Below are 22,001 nucleotides of genomic sequence, written 5' to 3'. Positions count from 1 at the left end.
ATCCCGCGTATGAACAAGCAAGGGACCCTCTTGGCCCCATTTTTGGCTCTATATCTGACTTTCTTTGAAGGGTATGTCTCTTCTTCCACTGTTGATGTGTTTTCACACTTTGAATTCAGCCAAATTGTGGGCTATCGCTGTCAAGGTCTGAACTGGCTCTTTTTGTCTTTATAATTGATTTCCATATAATTTACCTCGCAAACAGGGCTAAAGTGGCAGTTGCAGGAGAGATCAACATCTGCATGATTGTTGATGGGCTAAAGGTGTTTAAACAAGTAAATTACTGATGATGAAGAGAATTGAATTAAAGTTAATGAGGGATGGGTTGTTTCCTTTAGTTTTAGCTTGATTCACCCTGACTCTGCATGATTATTCTCTTGCCCCCTAAAATATAATCTAAATGTATAAAGATTAAAACTTTTAATTTAAAAGTCAGTTCTGATTTATAGAGAAGAGGAAAGTGTTAATTAAGTGAACTGCATTATAGATAAATCTTAATTTTAGCTCATTGACCGTATTCATCTAAATGTGTTTATTTTTAAAAGTTTTAAATTATTACGAATATACTAAACACTTAATACATATTTCATTGTTTTCCTTGCAAATATGGGAAAGAGATAAATTTTTCTTAAAGGAATGAGAATGGGAGGAGAAATTAAATTATGCGTCCTCCTTGTATCGAGGAGGTGAAAAGAATGGGAAAAAATCTCTTTGATAGGGACGAAAATTAGAGTATTCAGTCTTGTCTTGCCCCATTGCCATCCCAATATTTGAATTATTATTATTATTTATTTACAGAAAATTATAGGTATGATTATTGGGTTTTTTAGGCTTAAATTTGGTGAAATTTTGTTGAATTTTAGTTTTTTTGCATGATTTGTACTTGGGTTGGCATAATATAATATATATATATATATTTTGAAGTTGGTTTTGCCAGCCATATGATTTGGTTATTGAAATATTAATGGAGAATCAACGGGAAAATTTTTTCTTTCCTTCTTTTCTCTGTTCTTGTGGCAAAATTTTCTTTCCCTTTTCCATCATTTTAGATTAATAAAAAATTGTTTATTAAGTGCGATGGTATATTTATAATAATTTAAGGGCTTATAGCGTATATAGGAAAGAAAAGACACGTCGAAAGGAGATTAGTTAGGCTCGTCTTCAATTACGAAGATTTTAATTATCTTCATCAACTCTCTTATCAAAGAATCTCCTTCATATTTAGGAAGAGGCAAGGTTGAGACATGATTTAGAGGGTTAAACTATCATCCTTAATCATGTCTAGTTAAAAGTTATATTTTTGACTTAATTAGATTTATACCAGAAAACTTTGAGTCTCGGAATTAATTTTACAACCACCACCATCACTTTATTAGATTATCAATGCTTTTAAAAATAGACTAATGATTGAACTAATTATCTCATTAGTTCACAATTTGACTAATTTAACCGGATAACCAATCGATTCAATTTATTATCAAATTATTATATATTTTTTGAATAGTATCAAATATTTATCATATTTTTTAAAAATAAAACATATAAAATTTAAATTTAAATATATTAATTAAATAATTGATATTTTATTATATAGATAAATAAAGAAATCAATTACAAATTATTTGTTTTAAATAGTTTTTTAAATTTAATAGATTTATTGAATTTAACCGACTTTAAAATAAATTAATATTTATATATACATCAAATCAAATTATAAAATCAGACTAAATTGTGAAATAATTAACAATTTATCCAGTCAAATTAATCAATTTGGTTTGATTGCAGATTATATCTCCACAGGATAAAGCCAAAATTGAATTGGCTTCTCTGTCTTTTCGTGAGGACTGGGATTCTGGGAAAATTAATTAAAATAAGCACGAAATTTACTGCATAAATCTTTTTCGGTAAAATTTTTGTAGTTTTACCTTTTTAAGCAAAACTCTATTTTCTATTCCAACAATACCCTTTATCCTAATTCTTCTTATCCAGATTAGTTTTTACCATAAAATATTTTATTTTTTAGAGTAAACAGATTAAGTTTAATTTTTTTTGTAATTGTTAAGATTTACAGATAAAAAACAGATTAATTTCTAATGTAATAATTGATATTTACATTCCTCTAGAAAATGATGAATATAACTACACAGAGAGTGCGTATGGGTTGTGCACGGGTGCTAAAGATGTGTTTTCTTTTGAAAGAGTACGAAAATTAGGGAAAGGATGCGTGTTTTTTCAAAGGGTGTGAAAATGTGCAAAAGGGTGCGTTTTTCCGAAAGAGTGTGAAAATGTGCGAAATGGTGCGAAAATATACGAAAATGTAAAGGGGTGTGTGAAAATGTGAAGAAGGGCATACAAATGTGAGGGGGTACGTGAAAATGTGAAGGGGGTGAGTAAAAATACAAACGAGTGTGTAAAAATACAAACGGGTGCATGAAAATACAAAATGTATGTATGAAAATACAAACGGATACGTAAATATACAAACAGGTGCATATAAATACATACGGGTGTGTAAAAATATAAACAGATGCTTAAAAATATAAACAAATGCATAAAATATAAAAAGAGTGTATATAATATAAAAGGAATGCGTAGATTATAAAAAGAGTAGGTGAGAATATAAAAAATATATATTATATTATATATTATATAATAATATAATATATATTATATTATTAATATAATATATTTAAACAAATATAATATATAATATATTTTTTATATAAATATATATTATATTAATAATATAATATATAATGTTATATATATATAAAAGGGTGTGTGGAAATGCATAGGGGTGGTGCATACCCTTTTGTATTTTTACGCACCCCTTTATATATAATAATAATATAATATATTATATATAAATATAAATTATATTATATTATATAATATATTATTATTATATTATTAATATAATTATATTATTAATATATAATATATTATATATAAAGGAGTGCATAGAAATGTAAAAGGTGCACACCTTTTTGCATTTGCATTTTCCGTTTTAAGGTTTTTCAATATGTAGTTTTCGAATTTAAGATTCATTTTTTCGATTTTTGTGCTTTTTGACACATTTTACGATGTAATGATGTAATTTCAGCTCAATATTTCAGTTTTTTCATTTATAGGATATATCAATTCGTATTTTCCAGATTTTCGAATGATTTTTCGATTAATGACATTCTTATGTATTTCAACTGATAGAATTCGAATTTCAATTCCGTTTTTTCGATTTTTGCTGTTTTAGGATAAATTGAGTCTTCTTTTCAGATTTTCTAATGATTTTTCGATTATTCACATTCTATGACATTTCAACGTATAGAATTTGAATTTTATTTTCGTTTTTTTAAATTTTGCTGTTTTATGATATATCAATTCGTATTTTCCAGATTTCTAAACAATTTTTTGATTGTTGATATTGTAGGGTATTTCAATGTTTAGAATTCGAATTTCAGTTCTGTTTTTTAAATTTCACCGTTTTAGGATATATCGACTCGTATTTTAAAAATTTATAAATGATTTTTTGATTATTGACATTTTATGGTATTTTAAAGTATAAAATTTGAATTTCAGTTTCGTTTTTTTATTTTCGTCCTTTCAGGATATATCGATTTGTATTTTCAGATTTTCGGTTGATTTTTCCATTATTAATATTCTAGGATATTTCAACGTATAGAATTCAAATTTTATTTTCAATTTTTTGAATTTCACCATTTTAGGATATATCGACTCGTATTTTCCAAATTTTCGAACGATTTTTTGATTATTGACATTCTAGGGTATTTCAACATTTAGAATTTGAATTTGAATTCTGTTTTTTCGAATTTCACCATTTTATGATATATCGACTCATGTTGATAGTAAAATCACTCAAATCACATATAAAATGAAATCAAATACATATCCATATATAATGACAGATAAAGTACATCGTACACATCTGCACATACAATAAATATATACATAAGAACATATGAAGTAGAAAACGAGCTAACTAAATATATACCCTTGAGCTACTCGATACAGTGAAAATACAACTGTGACACTAAATGTCGATGCATGGATGTAGACGACTCTCGGGAAAAATCGACACTCCGTGACAATGCCAAACACTAAAAAAAATGTAACATAAACACGCCATAGTCACTGGAGCCCTCCCCCTGTTGAGGCACACCCGTCACTCGATGTAACACGAGGGGATCATGTCATGGAGTCTATCCAAAAGCTCATCGCCTCTAATAATACGGGTATGAATGCCATGTATGGTCACATCCACTGCTCCAGACACCTCATATTCCTCGAATATGATACCTCCAAATCGTATATCGTAATCGACCACTTATAAAAATTTATAACCCTGACCACCCAATATGCGCAATCGAAGTTTATAGGGATGTAAACATATAAACAGGTACAAATTAAAATTGATTATAAACTAATTCAACGTAAAATGTAATGAAAATACATATATACTATACTTTTTCGACCATCCCCCATGGTTTGTAAAACAACCTCAGGGTGTACGTTGCCTCAACCATCCTTGTGAAAATGCTCAAAAACTTGAACTCCTCATACGGTGTGGTCTGCCAACTCTTCCAGGCTATCTCAATATGGCCTCCGAAGAATGTGTGGGTAGTCGTTCAATGCTATGAAATAGTCGTATGGTGATTGTCCTGGTGCCGACATAAGATAGTCAAAAAGGAATCCACATGCTAAAATGGCATAAACAACTTCAAATGTGTTAGTTATTGGCAAATATATCAAACTTTTAACCAAATTTTATAGACAACTTATATCGTCCGTCAACCACTGGCACAAATCTACTACAAGCCGCCAAAAACTGCCCTTCGACTTTGACCCGTGAAGTAAACATCATGTGCGTCGAAAGCCACAGCTTTGGTGTATCACGTGAGGAAAGATTCCTCACGCTCTAAGGTAGAGAATGGAATAGTCCTGAGTTGCCGTTTCACCCTCCCTCTAAGTGGATTTGTATATAGGGTATGAACTAATAGACCCTTTCAGACGATCCAACTATGTGCTGTACAAATCAGCTGCAAGTTTCAAAAACTAATAATTCATTATTTCATCCTACGTAACAATTAGGCATTAATCGATTAATGTTACCTTCTCCATGTATGCGGGAGGAGGTTTAGCTAGAGAATCCTGAATGAGGGTCAAGTCCAATGTGCATGCTCCCTCAACAGACTACAAAATTGTAATTTTGTTCATTTGCGACTAATATATATGAATATTTATATACTAATTATAAATACTCGATACATCAATATGGATGGCCTCAGAAACATCCTCCTGGAAGTCCTTCTCCAGTGAACTAATATCCACTGTCCTTTTGCTCGAGCTGAGGATATCAGCAAGTAACCATAGTCACTCATCCTGAAAAAGAGACAAAACATTATTAAATAAACATTATAATTGGAAAGACAAATCGATCAATGATATTTCTTAAAAAAACGTAACCTCAACTTCCAGGGAAGGTGTTCGGGGAGAACCCTCGATCAATTATATCTCAATGCGGGTTCCCTATATGCATGAAAAGGACAAAATGGTGAATGATATTTCATATAAAATATAATATCTATAATAATTTTCATACCTTAAATGGAGGATCTGAAGCAACCGGAGATCTAACTGAAAAGCATTTATGAGGAAGACCCTATATAAATATATAAAATGAATTAATCGATAACAAACAGTCATAAAAATAAAGTTTCATCGATAAGTGACATAACTTAGCTCTGATAGGTGATACAACAGAAGGGCCAATCAGTGCCCCCTCTTGGCGACTACCCTAAGGTAATAATAATAATAACTTAATCAGTGACATTTCATATATAACAATATTATAATATAATAACAACATTTAACTTTAAATATAATTTTAAAATTACATACGAACCTCATGTGGCTGATGGAATGGTATTACGGTATCAATAGAGGAGGTCGTTCCAATATCGTCGTCCATCTCCTATATGAATATAATTTTAGTTGTCAGAATAATAAGGAAATACAATTTTGATAAGTAACAAATCAGAAGTAGTTTTACAACCTAAACGACGGGGGCTGGACATGTACGCATGACGATGTCCTCCAAACAAGTCATACGATCCTGTAATCAAGCTACATCGTCACGTAATCGAGTAATCTATGAATCCATATCATCGCGTAACTGAGTCATCTGTGAAGACATATTGTTGTGAAAACTTGAAATCTCACGTAAAATTGTAGCACCCCAGTGCGATAATATAGCATCTAATATGGAAATATTAGGTGATATGGATGAGGGACACTCATTTATATCAAGATGGGTAGTACGGTCCTCATCTCCAGGATGGTCTGTGGTCAGTGGGCTCTGAACTCTAGAGGGACATAGAGGCTGGCTACTCTATAACAGGAGGCTGAATAGGCTCTTTATATGTCTCAGAAGTCTCAACGAGTATATCTGAATGTCCTGAGGCTGGAGAAGCCTCGTCTCCTATCGTGAGAGGAACCGAAGATGATGATGAGGAATCAGCATCTGGTAAACTGGTGTACTCGCGAATGTCAGCATACCATGGTAAACCCTCCTCCATCGATGATAGACGAAGCGGGAATGTGACATCCTTCTAATGATAAAGATATATAAGTCAAAATAATTGCAACATTGAATGAATTAATCGACTTATTAATTAACAATACATACCAGATCACCAGTGAAAATATGACCTATATGAGTCCAACTAGGGACATCCCACGTACACCACCTAAACATTCGTAGGGATGTATAGATATCAATAAGGTCAATCCAATCGTACAACGTGTCCAACGTCTCATATATCAAATACTGTAATATAATCATTTATGATTTAAATAAATTAATTCTTTTTTTTGCCAATTAATATATATAATCAATAAATTAAAACTAACCTGAAATGCGAAAGGAAATCCCTAAAGGTCGTATTTATACATTTTAGGCATCCGTCTAGAGCACACTGTCACTCGCCTGTGACATAAACTCGTACATCATCTGCCACACGACAACACCCCAGGGGTAGGAATTAAACCCATCCAGATGATCAACCAACTGTAAATATTCTACAGGCACTTTCTTTTGTCGATCATTCCCCAACAAAACCATGTGAAGAATATACAGCAAGGCTATCTTGATAGCGTCAATATCGTCATCCCCCCATGGCCTCAACAAGAAAACACGCTCTATATCATGATACTACACTTTTGAATAACCTCAAAAGTACGTATCCCTGATCCTATGTCTAAAGAAGCGAGAAATATATGAAGAAATATCACTGCGTCAACTAAACGAAAGGCTTGCCATTAGAGCAAACTCAAACGGGCTAAATCTCACATTAATCCCGCTAACCCTAAACCAAAACTCATCTCTAGCAGAGGGTCGATGTAGTTGTCATAGTAGAAATGCATGAACCAATATCTTGGAGAATTTGGTTTCAGGTAAACGAAGGAGATACCCAAAACGTGTCTTCTCAAATAGTTGTAGCTGATCCAGGGTCAGTGTAGAAGTGATCTTAGATAATGTAGTGTGTTGTGCATGACATATCACATCTGCCTGAAAGTGTCTGGACTTATCAGGGATTCGCAGCTCGCCTTCAACACATTTTCTTTTGCAAGAAATATCCTGCAAAAAATTTAAAAATTCGTAAGATATTCATAAAAAGCAAATATACATTGAAAAAATCATATAAAGATGAAAAATAGAAAACAATCAAAAAGGAAATGACAAAATTTAAAAAATAAGATTTCAGTATCTTAAAACGGTGAAAATAAAAAAACAAAACTGAAATTCAAATTTTATACGTTGAAATACCCTGGAATGTCAATAATAAAAAAAATCGTTCAGAAATCTTAAAAATTACAAGTCAATATATTCTGAAAGAGTGTAAATCAAAAAAACAAAAATAAAATTCGAATTCTAAACGTTGAAATACCCTAGAATGTCAACAAATGAAAAATCGTTTGAAAATCTAGAAAATACGAGTCGATATATCCCAACACGATGAAATTCAAAAAAATGAAAATGAAATTCAAAAAAATGAAAATGAAATTCAAATTCTATACATTGATATACCATAGAATGTTAACAATAAAAAAATCAGCCGAAAATCTTAAAAATGAAATGTTATATCCAAAAAGGATGGAAATTGAAAAAACGGAACTGAAATTTAATTTCTATACTTTGAAATACCTTAAAATGTCAATAATTAAAAAATCGTTCAGAAACCTTCAAAATACAAGTGGATATATCCTAAAATGGTAAAATTTGAAAAAATGGAATTGAAATTCGAACTCTAAACATTGAAATACCCTAAAAAGTCAATAATCGAAACATCATTTGAAAATCTGGAAAATACAAATTGATATATCCTAAAAGAGCGTATATCAAAAAAATGAAATTCAAATTCAAATTTTTAACGTTGAAATATCCTAGAGTGTCAACAATCGAAAAATCATTTGAAAATCTGGAAAGTATGAGTCGATATATCCTAAAATGGGGAAATTTGAAAGAATGAAAATGAAATTCGAATTCTTCATGTTGAAATACTATAGAATGTTAACAATCAAAAAATCAGTCGAAAATATTAAAATATGAATCAATATATCCTAAAAGGATGAAAATCAAAAAAATGAAACTGAAATTCGAATTCTATGATTTGAAATATCTTAAAATGTCAATAATCGAAAAAGCATTCAGAAGTCTTCAAAATACGAGTCAATATATCCTAAAACGATGAAATTCAAAAAAACGGAACTAAAATTCGAATTCTAAACGTTGAAATACCCTAGAATAGCAACAATCGAAAAAACATTTGAAAATCTAAAAAATACGAGTCGATATATCATAAAACCGTAAAATTTGAAAAAATGAAAATGAAATTCGAATTCTATACGTTGAAATCCCATAGAATGTGAGTAATCGAAAAAACGGAATTGAAATTCGAACTCTATTAGTTGAAATACGTAAGAATGTCACTAATTGAAAAAATCATTCGAAAATCTGAAAAATACGAGTCGATATATCTTAAAACGGTGAAATTCAGAAAAACGAAACTAAAATTCAAAAATACGAGTCGATATATCCTATAAACGAGAAAATCGAAATATTGAGTGAAATTACGTTATTACATCGTAAAATGTGTCCAAAAGGCATAAAAATCGAAAAAATGAATCTCAAATTCAAAAATTACATATTGAAAAACCTTAAAACAGAAAAAACAGATGTAAAATTCAAAAATTACACGTTGAGAAACCCTAGATGTGAAAAATATCAATTTACCCCCTGAGAAAATGTTTGTTACAAATAGGTCTAATATTAATCCCTTGCCCCTTCAATAATTTTTGAATCTATTACTGCCCCTGTAATTTCAAAGAAGTAAATTTTTCCCCCAACCCACGATATTCAAGACTTTCGTGGCATTCAAAGAAGATTGTCTTCTACATTAAATGAAATTTAAATTTAATTAAAATTGGATTTGTATTTAAAATTAAAATTGATATAGAAATTGAAATTTCAAGATATTTTGTTTGACCTCGACCAGTAATGCCCAATTAATTTAAATAAAATATAATTATATATTATTATATTATTAAATAATTTTAAATTAAATATAAAATAATTAAAAATTGTGATAGATCATATTGAACTAAAATGACAAGATCTAATATATCACGAATTGCATTGTTTTTATTAAATCTCAAGACCTATGATATAATGAGTCATTTTTGTAGGCATTTTTGTTAATCGGTTTGCAAAAATATACTTTCTTTAATTTATAAAAAATTAAGTTTCTAATTTGTGCAAATCTTCCATTAAGGCAATGAGTATTCTAGATTTTCACCCAAACTTACTATTCTCATCATGTCTTGTACCACTCCAACTCCTCAAAGTAAGACCTATGTAACTAAACATTGTCATACAAGATGGACAGTCTGTATGAAATAAAGTACCACGACAACGAATCCCGCCTCCCTACTACAAATCTTACCTTTTAAACCCATGTCATAATTACTTGAAACCTCTCACTTCTTTTCGTAGAACCCTTAACACTATAATTCACCCTTAAACTGTAAAAATAAAGGAATACTTTCAAAGTACTTCTTTTAGCAACTACTAACTACCTACTACCACTGCTGAACAATACATCACTTTAGAGTATCCTACTCACTTCACTCAAGATTGGATCACTAAAGGGTATACTCACTTGCATTTCGGAGCCATCCGATTTGCTTTGACATTCCATGGACGCAAAGGACTTCCCACTACGTCAAGGATCACAATTTTGGACACCAGATTCCCAAATTTTGAACATGCTAATCTGGGAACAGTCCAAACCACTCTCAATGTTGGCACTATGATGGTAACTCTATTTCCAAACTTTTGTATGTCATTACAAGATCCCTTGTTATGCCATGCTCTGAAGTTCCAAGTACAAGTTACAAGACTTGTTCCACAAGGTCAGACACTTATGGCCACCATTCATTATCAGATAGCTTATTGGGTCTAGAATCATTCTCTTGATATTGCCACTCCCAATCATACTCATGATGCCATCTTTCTAATTGTGGATACTGATCGAAAGTCTTATTGTACATTTGTTCCAAAATAGATGCCTAAAGAACAATTGGAAGCTTTGATTCTTAAAAAATGGTATACTGCTTAAGAACAAATTCAGACAACTGAAGTTCCTTCTATTTAGTACACAGATCTTCAGTTCATATGTTCTACTAGTGGTCAGCTTTATATCTCTTATGATGGACCTTCTACAATAGCCAAACAACCTTAGTGTTTTCCTACGCAATTCTCATATGCACCAATTGATGATGAACCCCATGATGAAATTTATGGTTTTACCCCTCGTGGTGAAACTATTATTTACTACAGCCACATGATCTAGAAGATTCTTAGTATCGATGTGTTTCCTGTATTGAATAAGCAAATCCTTTTTCTCCCACTAATAGACGTAGATTTGCTCGCTCTCAAACTTTTCCAAGACCAAAGAAGATTGATATTCAATGCCTTTTTTGGCAAAGATACAAAGCTGATGTTCCCGGATACGATCTCCTTGGTGAACCTTCTGGCAAATTTGATTATGTTGTATACTATGGTCGTGGAGATCCTCTTGCCAATACCACAGACTACCTCCCGCCTACTGGTTGGGATAACTCTTACAGTTCTTCAGATGATGATTCTAATAAAGATCTTTTGAATAATCCTCCTTTTGGGTTTTCATCCAATAGTCGTGCTTCAAAACTGCACCCACAATTGAAGCCAAAATCCTGATGACAATGGAAACCAAAGTTAAAACCCTTTGTCTCACCTCCTTCTCTATTTATGATGTTTCAGCTTACTGATTTTCCTCCTCTTAAGTAAGTTATAGATCATGTTCAATGTACTACTTAGGTCTGGAAGATCAAAGATCCCCAAACCATCAAGCCTGATAGTACTCCTGAACAAATCAACCTTGTCGAGTCTGTATTGAACTGGCAATCTCAGAATGCTTTAGCCCGAAATCAGGTTTTACAAATCTTGTAGAATACTACGCAGAGAATAGAAAAGAAGTTAGATTCTCAAGCCCACATGGTCATGAAGCCCATTGATGCTCTCAGATTAAAAATCTAACAAGTCCATACCGTCACCATGACTTACATTGACTAAAATATCCCTTTTCATTATCAACAACAAGAGATGAACTCCCTTAAGGCCCAATTAGCCCATCTTATAGCAATGATCCAACAAGGCCCAAGAATTGTCATTCCTCTCCCTTTTCCATTCCAACCCTATGATTCACCCCTTCATCACTTTTACCAAAAGAACCTTAACAAATTTACACTGATTGTTATTTTGGTGGTCTTGCCAATTATAAAAGCATTTTTGGTGATTCCTCTGTTCTTCATCCCAAACCTTCTCTACCTAAACATTTTTCCACTAGTTACAGATTATCTCATCATTAACCTACATCGACACCTCCACCTCCTCCCTCTCGTGGCAAAGCCATTGTTATTTATGAACCAATTGATATTGGTCCTACTGAACCTTTACCTTCTCAACACGTAATTTCTCCAAATCCCATCAGTGACTACCTGATGACCCATACCACACAAAGTTCATCTTCATCAACCCTTAGTCCTGAACCATCCTTAGTGGCCTCAAACAACACATTTATCCTTTCTGACACCCATCATGTTCTTACTTATGAATATGGCCAAACCTCCCAACCACAAGATGAAGTAGAGTCAACCATGGATGAACCACTTCCTTTTGATGCTACTACACAATCTCGTCCATCTCAGTATGTTCCAAATACGACCTCCAAATTTCAAACCTTCACGTTTGATGATATCCCAGTCTCACAATTCCATAAGCATATTCATGAAATGACTTAATACTGAAATGTTAAAACCTGGTGCTAATCTTGTCCAGGTGTTTACTTCCTTTGTATCCCATTTTACTGGTGATTTAAAGGAATGGTGGATTGCATTGGCCAAGTACAGACAGACCCAACTTCTCCAAATTCCTGACATTGATAAATTCATGTATAATATCTATGTAGAATTTTTAGGAAGCCCCGCCCATATTGCTGATCAAGCCTGATAAGAGTTTTTCAAACTTAAATGCTGTTCTTTTAATCCAAAAGACCTTGAAAAGCATTTTAAGAAAACTCGTGCTTGATTCTACATCCTCAAAGGGGTTGATAATCCAAATTTGAAACAAGTCTATCTCAATCAATTGCCTAAACCACTTGGCAATGAAACTTTAAGATTTCTAGAGTTCCAAGGTTGAACTTTAGCTTAAACCACTTTTGGTGATCTTTGCCAACTTGTGCTCAATCAACTCCAATTGTTATGCAATAAATCGAAGTTCCTCATCAATGTTAATAAACTTGGCAGATCATTGGGCAAAACTTGTGATCGCCCTGATCTTAAAATCAAATGTTCTCATGTGGACAAAACTTGTGATTGTTGCACAACCAAGAAACGCCATCACCGATGGTACAATCCTAAGTACAAGAGATGGTCTCATTATTTCAAGCCTCGTCGCCACAGACGTCGTTTCTTCTAAAAAAAGAAAACTTTTCAGACAAATGATCGGTGTTTCATTTGCAAGGAAAAAGGGCATTTTTCAAAAAAATGTCCTCTGTCCAAACAAAAGAAAATTATCCAATAGATTTCTCAGATTGCAAATCTTAAAGATTATGATGTAGAATCATTCTATTTTAAAACAGACTCTGAAAAATCCACATTGCATTTTATTCTTTATAAGTCTCAATTAGATGATTCTATAGAGACTTCTTCTGATAAAGTCAAATTTCCTCCTACCTATGGTGTCATGTTACAAGCTCATCATCCACATCACCAACAACCTCTCATAAAACTCAAGCTCTTGCTTCACAAGTATGATCGCCCCATCAAAATCATTGCCCTTATTGACACTAGAGTTGTTTCTTCAATCCTTAAGCCATCTGTAATTCCTCAGAGTTATTAGGAACCACACAAGCAATATTTTCATGCTGCCAAGAATGAAATCTTTGTTACTGAAGCCATTAGTAAAACTATGACTATCCAACCATTTCCCTCGATCAACATTAGTCACAAATTCCTTGCCTCTAATCTTTATGTCAAAGATGCAATTATTGGATTTGATCTTATCTAAACATTTTTAGACAAGCGAGTTTATCTTCGTTCTGATGGATTACAACACACTCAACAATTTCTTCCTTGGAGTAAGATACCCAATTACTTCACAATCACTCCTTTTGAAGCCTTGCGACAAAAAATCATTGACGAATCTTGTGTTACCTTTTATACCGATTTTCTGACCAAGTGTGATAAGCCTCTGTGGAGAAACTCAGAGTATTTCATCAACTCCCTTTAAAAAAGAATAAAGATGTCAATCCTATAAAAGCTAGTCATCATGGCCTAAATCCTGACCTTGCCCAACAAGCCGAACAAGAACTAGCCTAGCTTAAATAGAAAGGGCTCATTGAGCCCACTCAATCCCCATGGGCTTGTGTCGTATTCTATGTTAATAAACATGCTAAACAGATAGGAGGAAAACTCAGACTTGTGATTAACTATAAGCCTCTCAACAGTTTCCTTTAAGATGACAAGTTTCCTATACCCAATAAACAACACTTCTTTGCACGATTGACCCAAGCAAAAGTTCTCTCCAAATTTGACTTAAAGGTTGGTTTTTAGCAACTTGGTATTTCCCCAGAAGACAAGCCCAAAACTATTTTCTTTCTTTCTAGTCATCATTACCAATGGACAGTAATGCCTTTTGGTCTTAAAACTGTCCAATCAAAAACCAAGCCCTTATTTACATTGATGACATCCTTTTATTCTCCAGTAATGACAAATACCATGTTAACCTCCTCTCTCAGTTCCATAATCTGGTCAAAACTCATGGAATCATGTTATCTGAGAAGAAAATGCTGATAGCACAATCTTTCATAAAATTCTTAGGAATAAAAATCTCTAACGGATCCTATGTTCCTCAACCTTACATTAGAATCCACTTGCAAGATTTTCTTGATAAAAATCTCTCTAAAAAACAAATTCAATAATTTCTAGGTATTGTCAATTATGTCTCTGAATTTGTCCCATACCTCAACCACCTTACCAAACCCCTTTACCAGTTACTAAAAAAAGACCCCTCTTCTTGGACAGATGTCCAAACCAACTCTATAAAAAAGCTCAAAGTTATAATTCCTCACTTACCCCCTCTCAATCTTTTTTTAGAAGGAACCCGTATTTTATAGACAGATGCAAATGATGAACATTGGTCTACTATTCTCCTTGAAGAACTTAATGGAAAGAAACACGTGTGTGGTTACAAAAATGGACACTTTAAACCCTCTGAGCAACATTATCATTCCACCTTTAAAGAAATCCTAGTTATCAAGCGTAGAATTGAAAAGTTTGAATTCCAACCGAGTGGATATCACTTCATTGTGGAAACAGACATGACTTCCTTCCCATTCATGCTTGTGCCCAAATCAAAAAGACTCCTTCATCCATAACTCATGTGTTGGAATGAATGGTTTGTCAATTACTCATTCACTATCAGACATGTCAAAGAAAAAAACAATATTATCCCTGATTATCTGTCTTGACCCACCTATAAAAAGCCTCCTAAGCCAATTATCCTTTACACACCCCTACTCCATATTTATACCATGACTTCTACCAACCTATTACGTCTTGGTATAACTGACTTACCTTTTGAATTTCCTTCAATCTTTTCCACCTTACCCATTGATGAAAATGAAACTTTTAAAAACCTCATGTTTTCCTATCAGACCAAAGTTATCCAAAACACTAGCCCATATACCCTTGGTTCTATTAGCATCCATCCAGACTTCCCCTACATAACCTTATTCTCAGTCCACAACCCTGCAAAAGATTTCACTTGGAATTCCCTTTGGTTTTGTGGTACCTGCTTGCTAAGTACACAATTGCAGTCAAGTTTCCAGTAAGTTTAATGCTCATATGACTCAACCAAATTAAAAATAGACCCTATAATCCATAGTTGGTTCCTTTCAGAATCTTTCTCCAATGGTTGTATCACCTTCCTTGGTGGACTTGTACTTTTTTCCAGTACTAATTGGACTACTAAAGTTTTAATAGACCTATAAAAGCCCAATATTTAGAAAGGCCTAAGTCTTAAAATACCATAAAAAGGTTCTGTTCGAGACCAACATCCGTAAGTATGTATATCTCCTATACAGTCTCCAAAAGTATCGCACAAGAATACCAAAACTTTGAAAGATTAATCACAAAAGCCAATTCAATCATCCCACATCAAGTATGGCCTACTTCTATAGATGATACTCCTAGGAAGAATATCCTGCCTCCTATACAGCTTAGCTCGAAAAAGCAAGAGATTCCTTTTATGTCAAACTCAATGAACTACACAAGCTGACAAGCTCTATTCAACCAACCCAATAGGCCTCTAGTTCACATCAAGACATGGACATCTCTCCACAATAGTCTCTCGAATTATCATTATCCACATGGCAGAATCTAACTATTAAAAGAGAATTTTCACCTGTCCCAGTCCATCCAGATGCCCATCCATCAACATATCCTTACCATGATCAAGACTCTTTTGTTTATCGATACCTACAAGAAGATTCTTTTCCTGTATTCTACACCCAAAGCTTATGTACATATATTCATAATCACTTTGTGTTTCATGCTGATCCTCCTCTTACTGATGCCCTAGTTTTTTACCTTCACGACTCTTCTCCACGTGGTAACTCTCCTATCACGTATGACTTTTTCTCTCAACAAGAAGAATCAATTGAAGATATTGATTTTGATGTTATCGATGCCTTTATTGCCTTTCACACAAAAAACACAACTGCCTCCTCATTACATGGACCCTCGTCATATGGACCAAATCCTCCCACGTCTCCTGGCCTGACCCTCTGATAATGTCAATTTTTGGTTTTATATACCAACAACTTATATAATTAAAGTTTGCCTTTTTCTTTACTTTTATCACGTGTGCGACTTGTTATAACGATAATGTCTAAGTGATGTAAGTGTTTGCATTTTTTAAATATGCTTTACAGTTGGCATCCTCCACCTTTGTAAAATTTTTCTATAAGTAGCATTCCCTTTTCTCAGAAGGGATCATCAATCATTCAACACATCTCTGTCTTTCTATGACTTCTTTTTCTGAGTAATAATATTTAAGTCTTGGGCAAAAGTTTATAATCTCTTTGTGAACAATCTCCAGTCAAACCTCTTTTACCATTAATCTATACGAAAGTATACTTTGTACTTGCCTTGGTAAAAATCAAGGATCTTGTACATTAGAACTCGTATGGGTTGGTTAAATGCTAAAACAGAGTAGTCCAAACACTTAGCACCATAAAAGGTTGGGTTGAGTATGAGTTGAGCGACCTTACGCCCATAAAAAGACCCTCTTTATGCTTGTAGAATGGTCTAGGCTCCCTTGGGTCATAGTTTGGGTTATGAGTTCTTTGTTTCACTACCATATTCCCTAACATACTTTGGTCTAAGCCTTGATTGCTCTATGATTTCCCACAACTAACCAAGGGTCACCCCCACACATGGTATATTAGGCAAAACTTGTGATCGCCCTGATCTTAAAATCAAATGTTCTCATATGGACAAAACCTGTGATTGCTACACAGCCAAGAAATGCCATCACCAATGGTACAATCCTAAGTGCAACCAAAAAATTTTAGGTTATGCCCAAAATTTATACATCATGCTAACTCGTGTTAACATAACTCATCGCTACATTTAAAATTAAACACTCAATAATATGACAGCTCATCATTATTGGTATTGTTAGAATATATTTTAAATATATGATTTTCTATGTTATAATATATTCTAAATTAATAAACTATATGTACAATTTTATGTATAAATAACAATATGTTCTCATATGATTGAATTGGATTGGATTGGACATCAACTCAATGGAAGGGGAGGTTTGACCATTTGACCTATGGTTGGACTAGTTAATTGTTCAAAATTAATATTCAAAACAAGTTTGTATAATTTATTTGATCAATAAAATAAATAAATTGTTAAAATAAACTTAGTTTGATTGTACACATGCTTAAAATTGATAGATGAGAACTTTGGTTTAAGTCCCAATAATGAATTAAAAAATTAATTTTTTATGTAACCCAATTCAAATCGTCTGATCCAATTTGTGTAATTTCAAAAACGGTTTTCAAATGAGCCATAACCGTTTTTGTTAGCAGTTGATGATTCAACTGATCGGACTACTGATTTTTAAAAGCATGCTTTGAACATAGGTGGATCAACATATATCTGCAATGAATTGTTATATGAAGATCTCATTGGAATCAATTGTATTAGTAACAACAGTCCCTCAACTTTAGTAAGTGTTGAAGTTGAAGATGTCTGCTAGTGGGCAAAGTTGCTTCATGCAATTGTAATTATCAACTATGGACTTGACTTTTAGTGAGGGTAGATCCGAACTGAATTGGTTTCGTTTGAATTGGTGTTTGGCTTGATTTGAACTAGAGTTTCAATTGGGTTGTTAGACCATAATTTAGTTCAAATCACGCTCTAATAACACTATTTATCCCATTTATAACATTATTTATCTCGCCATTGATACTATTCATTTCACCAATAACATCTCTGATTAATTCGAATAAGCTCGAGCCCAGATTCAACTCAGTTTGAATCTAACCCTAGATTCTAGAGATTTTTTAAGGTTCTCTTATTTGATAAGCAGCTAGAGGAACATGTTGGTGGGCTTGATGCAATGGACATGTTATACCCATGAGGTCTAACTTGACCCAAAATGCTACTAGAACTCCACAAATGTTATAGGCTTTATGTTTTTCTAATGGAAGAGACCCAATTAGCCTTTATTAAGGTTTGAGTATCCAACAAATGGTATCAAAGGCTAAGGTTTAAATGATTCCATCCAATCTACCACCAAAGCATCAGGGGGAGGAACTTTGCATACAAGTTTGTGATGAGGATTATGTGACGAAAGGCAAAACCTAGAGCATTTTGCAGGATGATTTCTTGAACATGAAGTTTTAGAATTATTATTTTGTTTTGAAACTTTCAAAGTTTATATTGTAAATCATAAGAGAGAAATCACGAGCATTAATGTCACAGTTGCTTGCTAGAAAAACACAACAGAAATTTTAAACTAAGATTGATCATCAGTTAGCGTCTTCATACCAAACAATACTTGATCAAGACCTTTGTTTTTCAAGATACTAATTTACATGGAGGCATCAAGTTTCCTTGATGCAGCAATAGGATAATAAAAAGATTGCAATGTTGCTCCGCAGATATGGTAGTTATTTCATTAACAAACTGATTTTTCCTTTGATGGGATCCTAGTGAAAGTTGCTTCACAGATATTGCCCTTCCATCGAAAGTGTACCCTACAGTAGTAGATCTATGACCATAAATCATATATCTCAAACAAGCTTAACTTATGAGACTTCAACTATTGTTATTTTAAAAATCCCTTGGACACTTGCCCTCTGTAACATCATTATTTCTTTTTATCTACATGCAAAAAGTTAAAAATATCAGTATCAAGCCTAAAATTCTAAGAGCTACTACAATACCAATAATCAACATAGTTTGTTTCTTCTAACATGAAATAACAATAGTTGGTGTGAAATTCGAGTAGGAAAATTCAGTTATATGTATATCAGAAAGCATATAATGTACATTTGTCATTAACTCATCTTAAAGCATATAATGTCCAAAGGAATCACATATTGTACTTGGAATGACACTAAGATGCAACAAGTCCCTTTACTAACCAGAAAGAAGGATTTCAAGATAGTTCTCAAATGCATTAACATTACATTTCTTTGTCAAGTGCTTTCCTATTTTCGCCTGCTTCTTTTGATATGCCAATTTTTTATTAACTGGACAATTCCCTACAAGATCAATTATGAGAGTAAATAGATGAAATTGCAATAGTAGAAGCTGTGTATTCAAGGACAAGAAACAAAATTCCCTAGCAAGTTTATCTGAACATAGATAGTAAAAATAAGCCTTCCAAGACTCTTCCATGTTTGTGAGCCTTGATTACCAAGTAGGTTGCCTCAACAAAGGACAAGCTTACATTGTAAGGTCCATTTTCCAGACAAAGTCCATAATATCTAAGTGATCCAGACAAAGTCCATAATATTTTAAAGTCCATAATATCTTTAAATTAATAAAGAAGAGCCACAGCTAGCGGGAGCCAGATAATCTTTTTCAAGTTAGGAATGAGATATTTCTACAATTTAAATAGGTTTAAATCGTTTGCATCAGACAAGTGAACAATAAAATTATATGTATCTAATTTAAATATATAAATATATATATTTGATATATATAATTATATAATTGAGTGATTTTAAATTAAAGATAAAATAATATCGAATTATATGATAATATAGTAAGAATGTATTTAAAATAGGTTTGCATAATATTGTTCATAGGTGATATTTCAAGTCAAATTATTAGTCTTATAATTATTACATTAAATAAGTTTATAGTTTAATATTGATATATTGTCAACAAATTTCAAACCTAAGTCTTATTTGTTGCTTGAATGCTTCAATTTTTATCACTCAAGTTACTCTTGGGGCATTGAGCTGACATTTTCTCCGTCTTGTGTTAATACTAAATATATAATTATTTAAGTATTTTATTGAACCAATCGCTTGAGTGAATCGTAAATATAACATAATAAATTTTTAAAAAGGATTTTATTCATGTTGATGTTATCATAATATCAATATAATAGTCAGATCTGTTTGACCTAGTAAATAAATTATAGTTTGATATAATTAACTTAGTTTAATTTTGAATTAATTCAATGTAATAACTTAAATCAAGATTTAAATTATAATTCAAATTGAATTTATCATAGATTTTCAATTGAAAGTTGTAATGGAGCTTTGAATAGATAATAGACGGAATCAATCCAATTCACCCTAAATTTTAAGTATTTCATTTAAACCCCTCAATCTTTTTCATAATTTTTAATCCAAATTCTAGAAGTATTAATGTATTATGGTAAGTAATAGTAATAATTTAATAAATTTTAAATCTATTTTTTAACTAAGTGGTTATTATTACCTTTGACAATGTGCTTCATTGTTTATTCTATTATATTAATTTATGAATGACTACAATAAACTCTTGAAATGTTTGTAGAATTTTAACAATTATAAATATTTGAAGATTTTATTATAATTGAATTTATAATTACATTCTTAATATTATAAAAAAATAATTAAAATAATTTGTAAACTAATCAATAGTTTACAAATTATACGTATACAATCAAGAAATATATGTTTTTTTAAAATTGTTGAACTCTAAAATCTATAATAAATATTTACGCAAATGTATTTATATGGTTCTTTATGTCTAAACTTTTTATCAATTAAAAATATATTATTTTTGACAAAATAAATAGTTTTACCATACTAATCATAGTTTATTATATAACTAATAAATAAGATGAAATTTTGGATAAAAAATATTTGTAAATCTAAGGTTCTTAAGATAAGAGATAACAATAAAACTTGCATTAAATTGAGTTTTTTTTTTTTTAAATCTATATAAACTAAAAAAAAAAAATTGGGTAAAAAAACGTTTACAGGCATAAAAAATGGACAGTTTTAATTAATTTATACGACTTTCAGTATCAGGCAATAAATGAGGGACTTTGCATATAGGTTTGTGATGAGGATTATGTGACAAAAGACAAAACCTGGAGCACTTTGCAGGATGATTTCTTGAACATGAAGTTCTAGAATTATTATTTTGTTTTGAAACTTTCAAATTTCATATTGTAAATCATAGGAGAGAAATCACAAGCATTAATGTCATAGTTGCTTTCAAGAAAAGCACAATGGAAAGACTCTGATGTTGCTCTGCAGATATGGTAGCTATTTCATTAACAAACTGATTTTTCCTTTGATGGGATCCTAGTGAAAGTTCCTTCACAGATATCGCCCTTCCATCAAAAGCGTATCCTACAGTAGTAGATCTACAACCATAAAACATATCTCTCGAACAAACTTGACTTATGAGACTTCAACCATTGTTATTTTAAAAATCCCTTGGACCCTTGCCTTCTGCAACATCATTATTTCTTCTTATCTACATGCAAAAAGTTAAAAATATCAATATCAAGCCTAAAATTCTGAGAGCTACTGCAATACTAACAATCAACATAGTTTGGTTCTTCTAACAAGAAATACCAACAGTTGGTGTGAAATTTGAATAGGAAAATTCGGTTATATGTATATCAGAGAGCATATAATGTACATTTACCATTAACTCATCTTAAAGCATATAATGTCCAAAGGTATCACATAACATACTTGGAATGACACTAAGATGCAATAAGTCCCTTTACCAATCGGAAAGATGGATTTCAAGATAGTTCTCAGATACTTTAACATTACATT

The 22,001-nt window shown here is 32.1% G+C and overlaps 1 protein-coding gene; it reads right to left on the bottom strand.

Moving 5' to 3' along the window:
- LOC123227516 (putative disease resistance protein RGA1) overlaps nucleotides 1-22,001 on the bottom strand; it is a 124,449-nt gene that overhangs the window by 63,361 nt on the left and 39,087 nt on the right.

The sequence above is a fragment of the Mangifera indica genome, chromosome 10, assembly GCF_011075055.1.
Source record: "Mangifera indica cultivar Alphonso chromosome 10, CATAS_Mindica_2.1, whole genome shotgun sequence".
NCBI classification, from domain to species: Eukaryota; Viridiplantae; Streptophyta; class Magnoliopsida; order Sapindales; family Anacardiaceae; genus Mangifera; species Mangifera indica.
This window is presented reverse-complemented; position numbering and strand designations above follow the sequence as displayed.